This window comes from Cucurbita moschata, unplaced genomic scaffold, assembly GCF_002738365.1.
Source record: "Cucurbita moschata cultivar Rifu unplaced genomic scaffold, Cmos_1.0 Cmo_Scf00042, whole genome shotgun sequence".
NCBI lineage: Eukaryota > Viridiplantae > Streptophyta > Magnoliopsida > Cucurbitales > Cucurbitaceae > Cucurbita > Cucurbita moschata.
Window position 1 is genome coordinate 794,964 of NW_019268558.1, and position 15,573 is coordinate 810,536.

A 15,573-nucleotide genomic window follows, 5' to 3' on the forward strand; every position below is an offset into this window, starting at 1 on the left:
AATAGGATGTTTTAAACTTAAACGTATATTTATTTTATTTCGAGTCTTTTGTTGTGTCGTTTTAAAGATGTTTTTGAAACACGTAAGTCCATGGTCGTGTTTTAAGATAAAGGTTATGTTTTATGGAATTTAAATGAAGTCTTCCGCATTTAATGTTTATGGTATGTACAGTAGCGACCTTAAATTAAGTAGAAAATTTCGGGTCGTTACAATATGCCTCAGCTTTGCTCAAATGCACAATTTTTGTGTATTAGATGATGCATCGTCTTCCTCGATTGCATCGTGGCACTTCTCAATCATGGCACTCATGTAGCCAAATGACTCCACTCGATTGTCTGTCTTGTGTGCAGAGGTCACAACTTACTTTCTTTTAGTGAGGTTGTGACACCTACTTTGAGCGGCACCTTTGAGCCTCCGCGCCTGCCAATTAATTTTCCTTTTAATTTTTTAGAACCCAAAATTTGAGCCTCCGCGGCGGCTGCTAATTAATTTTCCTTTAATTTTTTAGAACCCAAAATTTGAATCGATTTTGTAATTTTTTTTCTATTTTCTTTTGTTTTTTCATAAATCTTATACAAACCTCAATTCAACTTTTTCCTTCATGAAAGTTGAAGAATTTTAATCTAGAAATCCAACAAAAATTAATATCATGTAATTTTACCAATTATGGAAAACGATATTCATGATCAAAATTAGCGTTTTTCGAACCTTATTATTTTGAGGGCTATATGGAACTCGGCCTTCCACTCATTTTCTTTCTCATGTTTCTTCGCAAGAATTTCTAAAACTGTTCCCTTATAGTCGTATAAATCATTTGGAGTGGAAAGCAACTGTCTATGAGCATGCATCTATGGACAAAAATCGCAATTCAAAATCCATAAAATGTACCTTCAAAACTTACTCATTTCTTGACTTATTTTTGTGATTCAAAGGCATAGATATATTGATCAATGATCTCGTGAATAGATTTTGTGAAGGATGCTCAGAAAAATGAATTGATCTTGCCAAATATAGAGTTGAAATAAGATTTCAACCCTTTTCTTTCCCAAACCCTCTCTTCTTTTTCTTTCTTTACTTTTTTTTTTCTTTATTTTCTTTTAATTTTCTAGAATAGTCATTAAATAGTTACCCAATCTCAAATAAAAACGAGACAGATAAAAATAGACTTTGACTTTTAAAAATTATTTTACTTTATATCCTTTTCTTGTGTTCCTGAGTTAATATTAGGAACTTTTATCTTATTTCTCTCTATGAAATAGAGTTCCTAAAACTCTTAATAAAACATGTCTTTAATCTTCTTGTTCCAATTTCTCCTCCACTTAAATCTATTCTATAATGTAACGACCCAAAATTTTCTACTTAATTTAAGGTCGCTACTGTATACGTACCATAAATATTGAATGTGGAACACTTCATTTAAATTCCATAAAACATAACCTTTAACTTAAAACACAGTCACGGACTTACATGTTTCGAAAACATCTTTAAAACGACACAACAAAAGACTTCAAATAAAATAAATAAGCATTTAAGTTTAAAACATCCTATTCTATCCTAAGTTTAAGAAAATAAATGCCACTATCCTATGCATGTGCCATGATCTCGAGTTGCGATGCTGTCGTCAGCCGTACAGGAATGCCTTGCCTTAACCTGAAAAATGTAGTAGCACATGGCTTGAGTATTTAAAGAAATACTCAGTAAGTGACCCCACTATTGGGGTTAAATGCAACAATCACATGCAATGAAATGATGGGACCTATCTTTCGTTTCGTTTCGTTTTGTTTTCCCTACGGTGTAATCCTAACAGGTAATCGTGGATGTGTACCATATACTCTACACGCAGCCCATACGTGTGAGTATGGGCTCACCAGCCAGTTCGCATACCGCTGGGCCACTGTCCCTAGCCGGTGGGCATGCTCTGGGAGCCTACCGGGACCCGTTAAAACTAGAACCGTCACGGTAGCGCTATGCAGGGCATAACAATCGTTGTCCTGCCATTGGATGTACGTGTCCGTACCCTCGTGATGGGATAGTGGTATCCCCCCAAATGCATGAACACACAATATGCATGAGGTCCCACTAGTCCTACAGTTATCATTAATGAACATAACCCCGTGTCACATTTTCATGCTTACATGTCATTCTCATTCTCCTTTCGTTACATATCATACATATTCCTAGTGGGGTTATGTTTCGTGCAATTTACCGTATTTCATGTCATACAATTCATGTAGTTACATTCAAATATTCATACAAACAAGCCATAATCGTTCAAGGGTCACATATCGTCACATGCATAACATATCACCTCAATTAAGTAGCATACATAACATACATTCACGTTCACATAACTACGTACTTAAGCACAATAATCTAGCATACAATGTATCATATCATAACCAAATCATAACGTAACCACTTCATAGTCATATCGTTCTCTAACTTACCATAGCCTTAATGTTCTTATACCTATCACAGACATATCATTACGTGATGTACCTTAGTCATATCGTCACAAGAACGTACCCTAACGCTATCGTTCTTATCAATCTATCACAAACCTATCCCTTTCTACCCATAACCTAACCGTATTCTTTCATCAATCTCTCCTATCCATAGCACTTCGGTATGTAACCTAACTCTAACGTTTCATGAATGTATCTTACTCCTATCGTTACATTTCGTTTTGTGCATCCTTCTCGTATCCTATCTCAAACATATCCTTGAGCACATCATACCATAATTATTATCATACAAACCACATATTATAACATAACATAACATATAGGAAACATATCGATCCACAGACAATTCACACATATCAATATATGACACGTGCAGAACCACAGGGTACGTGTCAACATCAAATATAACCATGCCGATAGTAAGATCACTTACCTGGCTCGCTTAAGTCATTGTCACAAATATATCTTTAATGAAAGTTCGATTCCGTCCTTTGAAATCCAAGTCAACCTATATGAGCTCATGACATCAGTTTCAAGTTTGAACTCTATAAAATTATTTCCCTAATTTACATTGGCCATCTTAAAATTCTGATCTTTTCTTTTTTTGTTAGACAAAATTTAAAGAAGCTCACTTCCCTCTAATAAAAATTCTGATCTCTTGTGTTAGACAAAATTTAAAAGAGCTAAGGAGCTTACTGCCCTATATTTCCTTTTATTGTTCAATCTTTCCTCAATCTCCCTCTCTCTCTCTCTTTTTTTTTTTTTTTCATTATGTAAATTGGTTTTTCAATTGTGTAGACAAATATTACTGGCCAATTTGAAGTACAAGCTAAGATCTTTTAGTTTTTATTGAATCTAACCCTATAACTTTATTTAGTATAACTAAAATGCTAACAAAAATTTAATAATTGTATACGGGATCTGATTATTACAGACGGTAGGATAGGAAAGAAAATTTTATCCTAAATTTCTCTCTCTCTCTCTCTCTCTCTTTTTTTATTTTTTATTATGTAAATAGGTTTTTCAATTGTGTAGACGAATATTACTAGTCAATCTTTTAACTTTATTTCGTATAACTAAAATGCTAACGAAAATTTAATAATTGTATATGGGATCTGATTGTTGTAAGATAGGAAATGGGATCTGATTATTACAGACGGTAAGATAGGAAAGAAGATTTGATCTAAATTAATTTGTTATAACCATAGCTCAATTAATTTATTATAACCATAACTATAAAGGAAAAGAAAATCGGATTTTATCGTAATAACTGAAAAACTTTGAATCTGCAATCTATTGAAAGCCATTTTACTCCTCAAATTTGACCATTGTTGTTTTTATGTTTTTTTTTTCTGCAATTGGCTTAAGATGGGTGAGGAGAGATAATGGTTGGAAGGGATGAGAGGTGTGGGGAAAGATTTTTTTTTTTATTTTAATTAATTAATTATTATTATTATTATTATTTTAATTATTTTTTTATATTTTTTTTATTTGTTTATTTGTTTATTTATTTTTGGGCTATTAGATATAAAGTCTTTGTTGGTACGACTCAAACACATAGGCCAAAACTTGTGACAACAGAAAATTTCGAGTAGGTCAATTAGCAATTGAGTCACGAAATAGATCTCTTGGGAAGCTACCAATAAATATTGAAACACCAAAAAGAGAAGGCAACGAGCAATGTCAAGCAATAGAGTTGAGATTTGGGAAAGAAATACCCAGGAGAGAAAAATTGAAGAACACGGTGACAGGCATTCTCAAGAAACTACTGATGCACAACAGAGAAAGAAGAAAACTGATAAACAAAAAAAGCAGAGCAAAAATTATGCAGAAATTGTTGTCTCCTAAGATGCAAACAACAATCAGTAGTGAACAAGAGAGCACAACATATACATCAACACCTCATTTTACACAAAGAATAAAAAGAAAGAATGAGGAAGCCCATTTTAAGAAGTTCATGGATATTTGGGAGTAAATTCATATAAACATATCACTAGTGGAGGCTTTGAAGCAAATGCCAAATTATGTGAAATTCTTAAAGGATATATACTCATTAATAGAACACTAATAGAAGAAAGTTTGAAGAATTCAAGGGGTGGCACTAAATGAAGAATGTAGTGCAATATTGAAAAATTAGATCCCACTAAAAAAAGACCTAGGTTCATTCACTATTCCCGTATCACTTGAAGGTAAGGAGCTAGGTAGAGCATTATGTAACTTGGGGGCAAGTATCAACTTAATGTCTCTCCATTTAGAAGAAGTTAGGGATTGGAGAGGCTAAATCAGCTACAGTTACCCTTCAACTAGCCGATAGGTCCATCACTTATCTCGAATGAAATATCAAAGACATTTTAATTCTAGTGGATAAATTCATATTTTCAGTAGATTTTACTATTTTAAACTATGAAGAATAATATGATGTACCACTTATCTTGGGGAGACCATTTTTAAAGATTAGAAGAACGTTGTTGATGTCTACAAAGGAACCATAACATTAAGAACGAGTTGTTAGGATCGATATCAGTCGTTAGCTCTGATACCAGTTGTTAGGATCGCACAACAACGCACACGCTCGATCTAGATGAACACAAAGAGTGAGATAGTGAAAATTGCAAGGAGAACTCTGGCTAAAAGGATTTTTCTTTTTATTGATGACTTTAGGTATGTACAACAATAGAGAGTACAGAGAATAGAAAAGTACCTTTTCAAAGCTCTACCGCACCAGATATATATATGGTATAATTTACTATATATAGCTTTACCAGATTTAGCCATCTACTATATATAGCTATTTACCATATATAGCTTTAACAGATATAGCTTTACCATATATAGCTTTACTATATATAGCTTTACCAAATATAGCTTTACCGGATATAACCGTTGACCAAGCTATAAATAAGTATCAGACTCCATAGCCTAACACGAGTGACCAAAAAGTCGAATTTAATATCAATGATAACATGAAATATCTAACATTAGCATAGGAATTGTCAATAGTTATGAGTTGACAAAGCAACCGGTACTAGAGGAATAAGATAGTTGAGAATGTGAGCAGGAAGAAGACAACTGGAATAACAAAATAGTTAACAGTTTTAAGTGAATTCGGCAGAGTTTTTGAATTACTAGAATTTGAGGGAAGAAAAAGTTTACCGATGACGCCAACTTTCTAGGAAGCACTACAGTTGGACTTGAAACCACTACCTTCTAACTTTAAATATATTTAGGTGACAAAGAGAAACTACCTATCATCATCTCAGCAACATTATCATCAGCTCAAGAGGATATGCTCTTAAAAATATTGAGGAAGTACAAGGGGTGATAGGTTGGACATTGGAGGATATAAAGGGAATTAGTCTTTCACTATGCATGCATAAGATACAATTGGATGAAGTACAATTTAAATCGATTGAGCAAGAAAAACGATTAAATCCCATTATGAAAGAGGTTGTTAGAAAAGAGATTAACAAATGACTGGATGCTAGAATAATATATTCAATTAGAAACAACAGTTGTGTTAGTCCTATTCAATGTGTTCCCAAGAAAGGAGGGATAACAGTAATGGAAAATGAGAAAAATGAGTTGATTCGCACTAGAATAGTGAATGGATGGAGAGTCTATATGTATTATAGAAGACCGAATAAAGCGACATGTAAGAACCATTTTTCCTTACCATTTATTGATCAAATGATTGATAGGCTTGCTGGAAAGTAACATTATTGCTTATTGGATGGTTATTATGTTAAAATATCATCACTAGTTCAATACGGTTAAGCACAACCATGGTATGAGTGACTATATTTATGTTAAGAAAATGATTTAGATACTTTAAGAAAAAACGTTGAGAAATTTTAGGAATTGATTATCTATCATCTAGTATAAATATCTCTCTACCCTACTTAGTTTATCATCCCAAGAAATCCTAAGTAATACAAAGAGTAGTTTCTACAGAGTGTTTTGTAAATCTTTTCTCGATTGGTCTTAATAAAGTGTTGGTATCAGAGCGAGGTTAGTGTAGGTTATCTGATCTCTTGGAATTCTTAATATGCTCTGTGGTTGCAGCTCTGTCTGATCTTCCACATAAAAAATGATCTCTTGAGATTATTAACGTGTGAGTTTCGTTTGTGTCGTGAGTAGTCTGTGACTCTGCAAGTCTTGTGTCGAAAAAGCTTGTTTCATATTATTGAGGTATAGCCCACACGATGGGTGATTTCCAAATCGTTGGAGGAATCAATAAACTTAACAATAACAACTACAACACGTGGGCAACATGCATGATATTCTATTTACAAGGACATGATCTTTGGGAGATCGTTGGCAAGTGCGAAACTACGCCGCCAGAGGATGATTCTAACGGTGCCTTGCACAAATGGAGAATCAAAGTAGGTAAAACAATGTTTGTCTTGAAGACCACAATCGGAGAAGAGATGTTAAAGCATATTTGGGATGACAAGACATCGAAAGAAGCATGGGACACGTTCGTGATGTTGTTCTCAAAGAAGAACGATACGAGGCTACAACTTTTGGAGAATGAGTTGTTGTCAATTTCACAATGTGACATGACAATTGCTCAGTACTTTCACAAGGTCAAGTCGATCTATCGGAAGATTACAGAACTGGGCCCGAAGTTTGCCAGTATTGAATCTCGAATGAAGAGGATTATAATCTACGGATTACGACCAGAATATAGAAGCTTTATTATTGCTGTACAAGGATGGCCCACTCAACCATCACTTGTAGAGTTCGAAAATTTGTTAGCCAGCCAAGAAGTCATGGCTAAACAAATAGGAGGCATCGCATTGAAAGGTGAAGAAGGAGTACTCTACACAAGTGAAAGTTGAAGCAATAATAGGTCGTCTACCAAACGTGGATACAATGGTGACAAAAGAAGAAGTCACCAAGGAACTATTCAACCAGGGAGAACTTAGGAAAACTATAACAATAACTCTTAAGGGAAAATATTTGAAGGCATTTGCTACAATTGCGGGAAGAAGGGCCACATGTCGAGGGATTGTTGGTCAAAGAAAAAAATCTGTCGAAAGCAATGTGGCATCCTCCAACATGGAGATGGAGGAGGAATGGGATGCAGAGGTATTGTATGCCATAGAACAAGATGAGATAGCACTCATGGCGATGATGGGAGACCATATCGATTATGAGAATGATTGGATCATTGATTCAGGACACTCAAACCACATGATTGACGATTAAAGTGGTGCAATGGAAGATGGGTGACCCTCAGAGAAGGAAGTATTACCAGGCCTTTAGCAAATTGAAGAAATTCTTCTGACGGGAGAGCAAACTGAAGAGATTCTTCCATAGAAGACGGGGGAGCAAGATGTACATATTTGCTTAAGTGCTGATGTGCCCGAAGATTCAAGTGACACTAGTGTTGGTGAGCAAGAAGTGACTCAACTAAGCGAACCTAGTGAAAAACAAAGGGCACCTCAACAACTAAAACAGTTAGAAAGAATCCAGAAACCAAATGCAAAGTATGTCGATATAGCTATTATAGAGAACGAAGTTAAAGAGTCATAGACGTACGTAGAAGCATCATAAAATACTGCTGGGCAGCAGGCAATAGAGGAAGAAATTATAGCCCTAGAGCAAAATCAAACTTGGGAACTAATACCAAGACCAGAAGATGTCAAATCCATCAATTACAAGTGGGCTTACGAAATAATGTGTCTCTCGGATGGATCAATCGAAAGATACAAGACGCAATATATAGCTCGAGGGTTCTCTCAAGAATATGGACTAGACTATGATGAAACGTTTTGTACAGTGGCAAAGATAACTATCATACAGGTTTCTCCCGTACTTGTGGTAAATAAAGATTGAAAATTATAGCAGATGGATATGAAGAATGCTTTCCTGAACAGTGAGTTAAACAAAGAGTTCTACACATGGACCAACCAAAGAAATTCGAAAATGAAGTTGGAGTCATTAGTCAATATATGCAAAGTTTGAAGAAGCCTTATTTGGGCGCGACTCGATAGACTTTGAGATATGTCAAAGGTACAATCAATTATGTTCGTTTGTACAAAACAAGCGAAGACTGCAAGCTAGCTGAATATAGTGATGTCGACTATACAGGAGGCCACGATACCCGAAGATCAATCACTGGGTATGTGTTCAAGCTCGGTTCAAGAACAATTTCTTGGTGTAACAAAAGACAACCAACTGTGTCATTGTCAACTAGAGAAGCAGAGTATAGAGTAGCGGCGGGAGCAGCTCAGGAATGTGCATGACTAAAACTTCTGATGAAAGCTTGGCACCAGAAAGTTGACTATTCGATACCACTTCAATGCGACAACCAATCTGTGATTTGTTTAGTAGAAAATTCGATGTTTCATGGCAGAACAAAGCATGTGGAGGTGCACTGCTATTTTATTAGAGATAAAGTCTTGAAGGAAGAATACGGATAACCAAGTGATAGACTTGTCTACAAAAGAGCTGAATACTTGCACACATGAGAGCTTTCGTTGCGGTGCAAAGAATGAGGACTACTCCTGAGGGTGAATGTTAAAATTTCATTATTGGCCTAATAGGGCTAAGCCCAACCATTGTATGAGTAACTATATTTATGTAAGAAAATGATTTAGGATTTTAGGAATAAATTTAGGAAAATGGTTTAGGGATTTTAGGAATAAATTTAAGAAAATAATTTAGATGTTTCACGAAAAACGTTGTGAAATTTTAGGAATTGATTACCTATCGTCTAGTATAAATACCCCTCTACCCTACCTAGTTTATCATCCCATCCGACTTAGTTTATCATCCCAAGAAATCCCAAGAAATCCCAAGAAATCCCAAGCAATACAAAATAGTAATTTCTACCAAGTATTTTGTAAATCTCTTCTTGATTGGTCTTAATAAAGTGCGCAAGTGTTTCCACAAAGAGTTGTGTTCAACATATTCGTGATACAATCAAATTACAATAAGTTCAGAAGATCAAGAGAAGATCACATTTACATGCCCATATGAAATTTTTGCCTTTTGTACTATGTATCCAACAACATTTCAACAACGCATGATGACCATCTTTACATATATGGTAGAAACGTTCATGGAGATATTCATGGATGGCTTCTCGAGTTATGGAGAATCTTTTGAAACTTGTTTGTGCAATTTGGAGAAGGTTCTACAATGGTGTGAAGAGAAAAATCTTGTACTCAATTGGGAAAAATGTCATTTCATGGTCAATGAGGGGATTGTGCTAGGCCACAAGATCTCAAGAAGAGGAATAGGAGTGGAAAGAGCCAAGATAGAAGCTATTGAAAAATTGAATCCACCTACTTCTGTGAAAGAGATATGAAGTTTCTTGGTATATATAGAGTTTATAGCAGGTTTATTAAAGACTTCTCAAAGATTGCAAAACTGTTGTGCAGTTTGTTGGAGGCAAACAAAAGATTCGCTTTCGATGAACAATGCATGACAACTTTCAAAGCATTGAAGACAACATTGACCACAACGCTTATAATGTCAACACCCAATTGAGATTCACCATTTGAGTTGATGTGTGATGCTAGTGACCATGTCGTGGGAGTAATGCTAGGACAGAACAAAGGAAAGGTACTTCACCCTACCTATTATGCAAGAAAAATGTTGAATGAGGCACAAGTGAATTATACAACCACTGAAAAAGAATTGCTTGCTGTAGTATTTGCGTGATTTGGAGCAAAGACGAAAGTGTACACTAACCACATAGTAATCAAGCACCTAATGATGAAACCGATTTACCAAGCCAAGATTAATTAGATGGATTCTACTATTACAAGAATTTGAGATAGTAATCTTGGACACTAAGGGAGCTAATAACCATGTAGGAGATTACTTATCTAGAATGGAGAACATGGAGGAAAAAGCCAACAAAAAAGAAATTGATGATGAACAGAGTTGCTCAACATAAGTAGTAGCTACAACAGTAGCAGTAGCAGAATGATATGCAGACATAGCAACTTTTTTAGCCTATGGCATCATACCAAAGAGCAACATTATCGACAAAGAAAGAGGTTCTTCCATGAATCTAAAAGTTACATATGAGATGAACATTTTTTTAAAATAGTATGGATATGGCATAATGAGAATGAAATACCAATAATTCTTGAACAATGTCATGCATCTCCGTATGGAGGCCATTTTGGAGGACAAAGGATAGAAACTAAGGTATTTCAATCTGGTTTCTATTGGCCAACAATTTTTAGAGATGCTAAAGAATTTTGTAAGGGGTAAGGGTTGTGATCAATGCCAAGAAGCAACCGTAAAAAAAACTACCCTTGAATTTCATTTTAGGATGTACTTGACTTTATAAGGGACCATTTCCACCATCTTATGGGAATTTATATATTATAGTAGTTGTAGACATATGTGTCATAGTGGGTGAAAGCAATAACTTGTCCATTTAACGATGACAAGGTACTCAAGTTTCTAAAAAGAAACATATTCACTCAATTTGGTGTGCTAAGGGCATTAATAAGGATCACAGTTTATGAACAAATTGATGAATAGTTTTTTAGAGAGATACAACCTAAAACATAGGGTTACAACACCTTATAATCCACAAACCAATGGACAAACAAAGGTCTCCAACTGAGAAATTAAAAATATATTGGAAAAAAAATGGTACAACCCAATAGTTGAGAAATTAAAAAATATTTTGGATGATGCATTATAGGCATACGGGACAACTTTCAAGATCCCTTGGATGTCCCCTTACAAGCTAGTTTTTGTGAAGGCATGCTATCTACCCTAGTTGGAGCATAAAACATTTTGAACATTAAAGAAGTTAAATTTTGATTATATTGCAGATGAAGACTTGAGGCAAATACAACTAAATGAGTTGAATGAATTTAAGAACCTAGATTACGAAAATGTCGAGATGTATAAAGAAAAAACAAAAAATTGGCATGACAACAAAGTTTGTTCTATAAGAGACAAAGAATATTGCTATTCAATTCAAGACTAAAATTATTCACTGGAAAATTAAAATCAAGATGGTCCAATCCATTTATGGTTGAAGAAGTCTCTTCCCTATGGGACAATAATGATAAAACATGGAGATGAAAGAAAATCCTTTACATCGACTCCCGTGTGGCGACATGGGGGCGAAAAAAGGAAAGAGAGGGATGGGGTTTCTTTCGCTTTTGGCATAGCGGGCCCCAGTGGGAGGCCCACACGATGGGCTATTAGCTCAGTGGTAGAGCATGCCCCTGATAATTGCATCGTTGTGCCTGGGCTGTGAGGGCTCTCAACCACATGGATAGTTCAATGTGCTCATCAGCGCCTGACCTTGAGATGTGGATCATCCAAGCCACATTAGCATGACGTACTTCTTCTGTTTGAACCGGGGTTTGAAACCAAACTTCAGAGACTCAAGCCTTATTTAGATGGAGAAGTAAAAGAGAGGCATCGCCTCTTCGAGCTTAAAACCCTAGAAAATAAATTAAGGAAAAGGAAACTCTAAAAAATAAATTAATTTTTTTTTTTTTTTTTAGTTTACTCTTGGCTGTGAATGACTCCCTTGCCCCAATTAAAGACACAATTTGTATTCTTAAAAACACTTCTATGACTAAGAAAACAATTTGGTTATATGGCGTAAGAGGCCGGAAAATGATGGAGCCATTGAATGTCAAATTCATACTAAAAATTTTGGTTCAAATCATGAACATGAGACGTTACACTTGTTATTTTTAAGGATTTTAGGTCAAAAACATTCTCTAACAAATGAAGTCATGAATAAAAATGTTTCACTAAGTTTGTGGCCGCAAAGCTTGTTTCTTCCACGATAAGTACTTTGTTGGGTTTAGCCAATGTTCAGTTTCTTTGAGATTCAATTGTTCAAAAGCGAGTGAGAGATATTGCAACACACCCGTTAATGAACCACTTAGAAACAATAAACAACATTTGGTTATCAATTTATCAATTTATGTTTGGTTTAGAGGAGGGAGATGCACCCTCGAAACTTCTATTAGTTCTATCCAAACTTGTTTTCTATTCTTCAATTGATATATAAAGAAAACATCATGTCTCTCACTAGTTTTCTATTCTTGTTGCTACAATTTGGATGTTATTATTACAATTTGGATGTTATTATTGCTACTATTTATGGTCCACGCGATGATGTTAGTTTTCCTTTGAAAATATTTAGTAATATAGTGCCTGAGACTGATATCACCAAGGTAAAATGCAATATGAATCAATATTATTACTTGTTGAGTTGATCAATTGTTTGCTAATTTTGGTTACTTGTGAAATGTAGGCATTAACAAATGCATGAAAAGATGCATGCACGTCCAATTGTTCTAGTGCAATTGTTATTCCGAAAGGGATATTTAAAGTAAATGAAGGAAGTTTTGAAGGACCTTGTAAGAGCCCAATTGAACTTCAACTTTAGGGAATATTGCAGGCACCAAAACAAACTTTACAGAGATAATTGGATTACTTTTACAAACGTCGATAAATTGACGTTATCAAGTGGAGGAGTTTTTTATGGGCAAGGTAAGGCAGCTTGGGAAAAGAATGATTGCCATAAACGCATAATTTGTGCCCAACTCCCCATTGTAAGCAAATATGCCTTCAGCTTTCCTTCTCAATCTCATGCATCTGGTTGTTTTTTTAAGGGCCTCTTAGATGTCTTCTCTAGGGTAATCTTTAAACAACCAAGTTTGATTTAACTGTGAAAAAAATCAAATAGAGAAGTTAAAATTTTTAGTGTTTTCAATTTTATGGTGTTCTATTCAAATTTTTGGCTCTCATAAAATATTATTTGATTATACAAAATGTGTAGAATTTGAGGTCCAACTTCATTACAAATTCAACTATGAAGAGAATAACACCACTTGATAGCAAGAGTTTCCATGTCAACGTCCTTGCTGCAACAACCTCACATTCCATAATATCAATACAATTGCACTAGAAAATAGTCCCAACACTGATGGAATACACATTGGTCGATCAAATAGGATCACAATCACAATGTCCAAAATTGCAATGGTAGATGATTGCATTTCTCTTAACAATAAAAGCAAACAAATTAAAATCACCAACGTGACATGCAGACCAGGGCATGGCATAAGCATAGGAAGTCTGGGAAAATACACTAACGAAAAACCTGTTGAAGGTATCATAGTAAAGAACTGCACGATAATTAACACCACTAATGGTGTCAGGATCAAAACGTGGCCAGCTTCTGCTACTAGCGGCACCGCCACCGATATGTGCAGTTTTTGAACATTATAATGATCAATGTTAGCAACCCTATTCTCATAGACCAAGAATAGTGTCTGTGGAATCCGTGCAATGGGCAGGTATTGAACACATTCTCAAAGTTCTTAATGAAGCTTTTCTTATTTTCTTCACAAATAACCCATTTAAAGAAATTTATTATCTCATTTTAATTTTCAGATTCCGTATAAAATTAAGATTAGTAAAGTGAGCTTCAAGAACATTAGTGGAAGTTCTGCATCTCTAGTGGCAATCAAACTTATTCGCAGCCGTCAAATAAGTAAAAGTCAGTGACATTGACCTTAGTTACAATGGAATAAAAGGTCCTATTACATATCAATGCACAAATGTATAACCTATCATTTTAGGAAAACAGAACCCTAAATTGTGTTTATCTCCTTATGTTGTCCCATGAATTGTTGATTGCCAAAGTACTTCAAAGTAATAGACAACCTTAATTACAAGAAGACAACTTGTGTCATTTCAATTCCTCTGTCTTTTGAGTTTCTTTTGTTGTACTTTTCAAAATAAATAAGATGGTCGAATGTTTAAAGGAAGTCTTATGTCGTGAATAATGTAGTGTTTTTAGTACTTCAAAATTATAAAATAGAATGGTTTCACTCTTGTTTTTCATTTTAGATTTGAATTATGTAACAGTAACTAATTAAAAAAAAAATTACAGTTTAACAAAATTGAATATTACCTTCTTAAAAATAATTACAAGAAAAGAGGAAAGATTGAGGAAAGATTTGTTGAACACAATTTAAAAATAAAACAGGAAATATTAGAGGACATGGAACTCCCTTCAATTTTGTCTAAATATCAGAATTTTAACCATGTAAATGAGAGAAATAATTTTATAGAGTTCAAACTTGAAATTGATGTCATGGGCTCACGTAGGTGGACTTGGATTTCAAAGGACGGAATCGAACTTTCATTAAGGATATATTCGTGACAACGACTTAAGCTAGCCAGGTAAGTGACATTACTATCGACATGGTTATATTTGATGTTGACACGTGCTCTGTGGTTCTGCACGTGTCATATATGTTGATATGTGTGAATTGTCTGTAGATCGATATGCTTCCTATATGTTATGCTATGTTATTATATGTGGTTTGTATGATAATAATTATGGTACGATGTGCTCAAGGATATGTTTGAGATAGGATACAGAAGGATGCACAAAACGAAATGTAATGATAGAAGTAAGATACGTTCATGAAACGTTAAGGTTAGGTTACATACCGGAGTGCTATGGATAGAAGAGATTAATGAAAGAATATAGTTAGGTTATGGGTAGAAAGGGATAGGTTTGTGTTAGATTGATAGAATGATAGCGTTAGGGTACGTTCTTGTGATGATATGACTAAGGTATGTTACGTAATGATATGAATGTGATAGGTATAAGAACGTTAAGGCTATGGTAAGTTAGAGAACGATATGACTATGAAGTGTTTACGTTATGACTTGTTTATGATATGATGCATTGTATGCTAGATTATTGAGCTTAAGTACGTAGTTATGTGAACGTGAATGCATACTTTTAGTCTGATGTGATGTGTAATGCATGTAACGATGTGTGGTCCTTGAACGATTATGGCTTGTTTGTATGAATATTTGAATGTAACTGCATAAATTGTATGACATGAAATACGGTAAATTGCATGAAACATAATCCCGTTAGGAATATGTATGATAGGTAAAGAAATGAGAATGAGAATGACATGTAAGCATGAAAACGTGACAGGGGGTTATGTTCATTAATGATAACTGTAGGACTAGTGGGACCTCATGCATATTGTGTGCTTATGCATTTGGGGGGATACCCCTATCCCATCACGAGTGTAACGGTAAGGGTTTCAAAAAGGCAAAAAAAAAA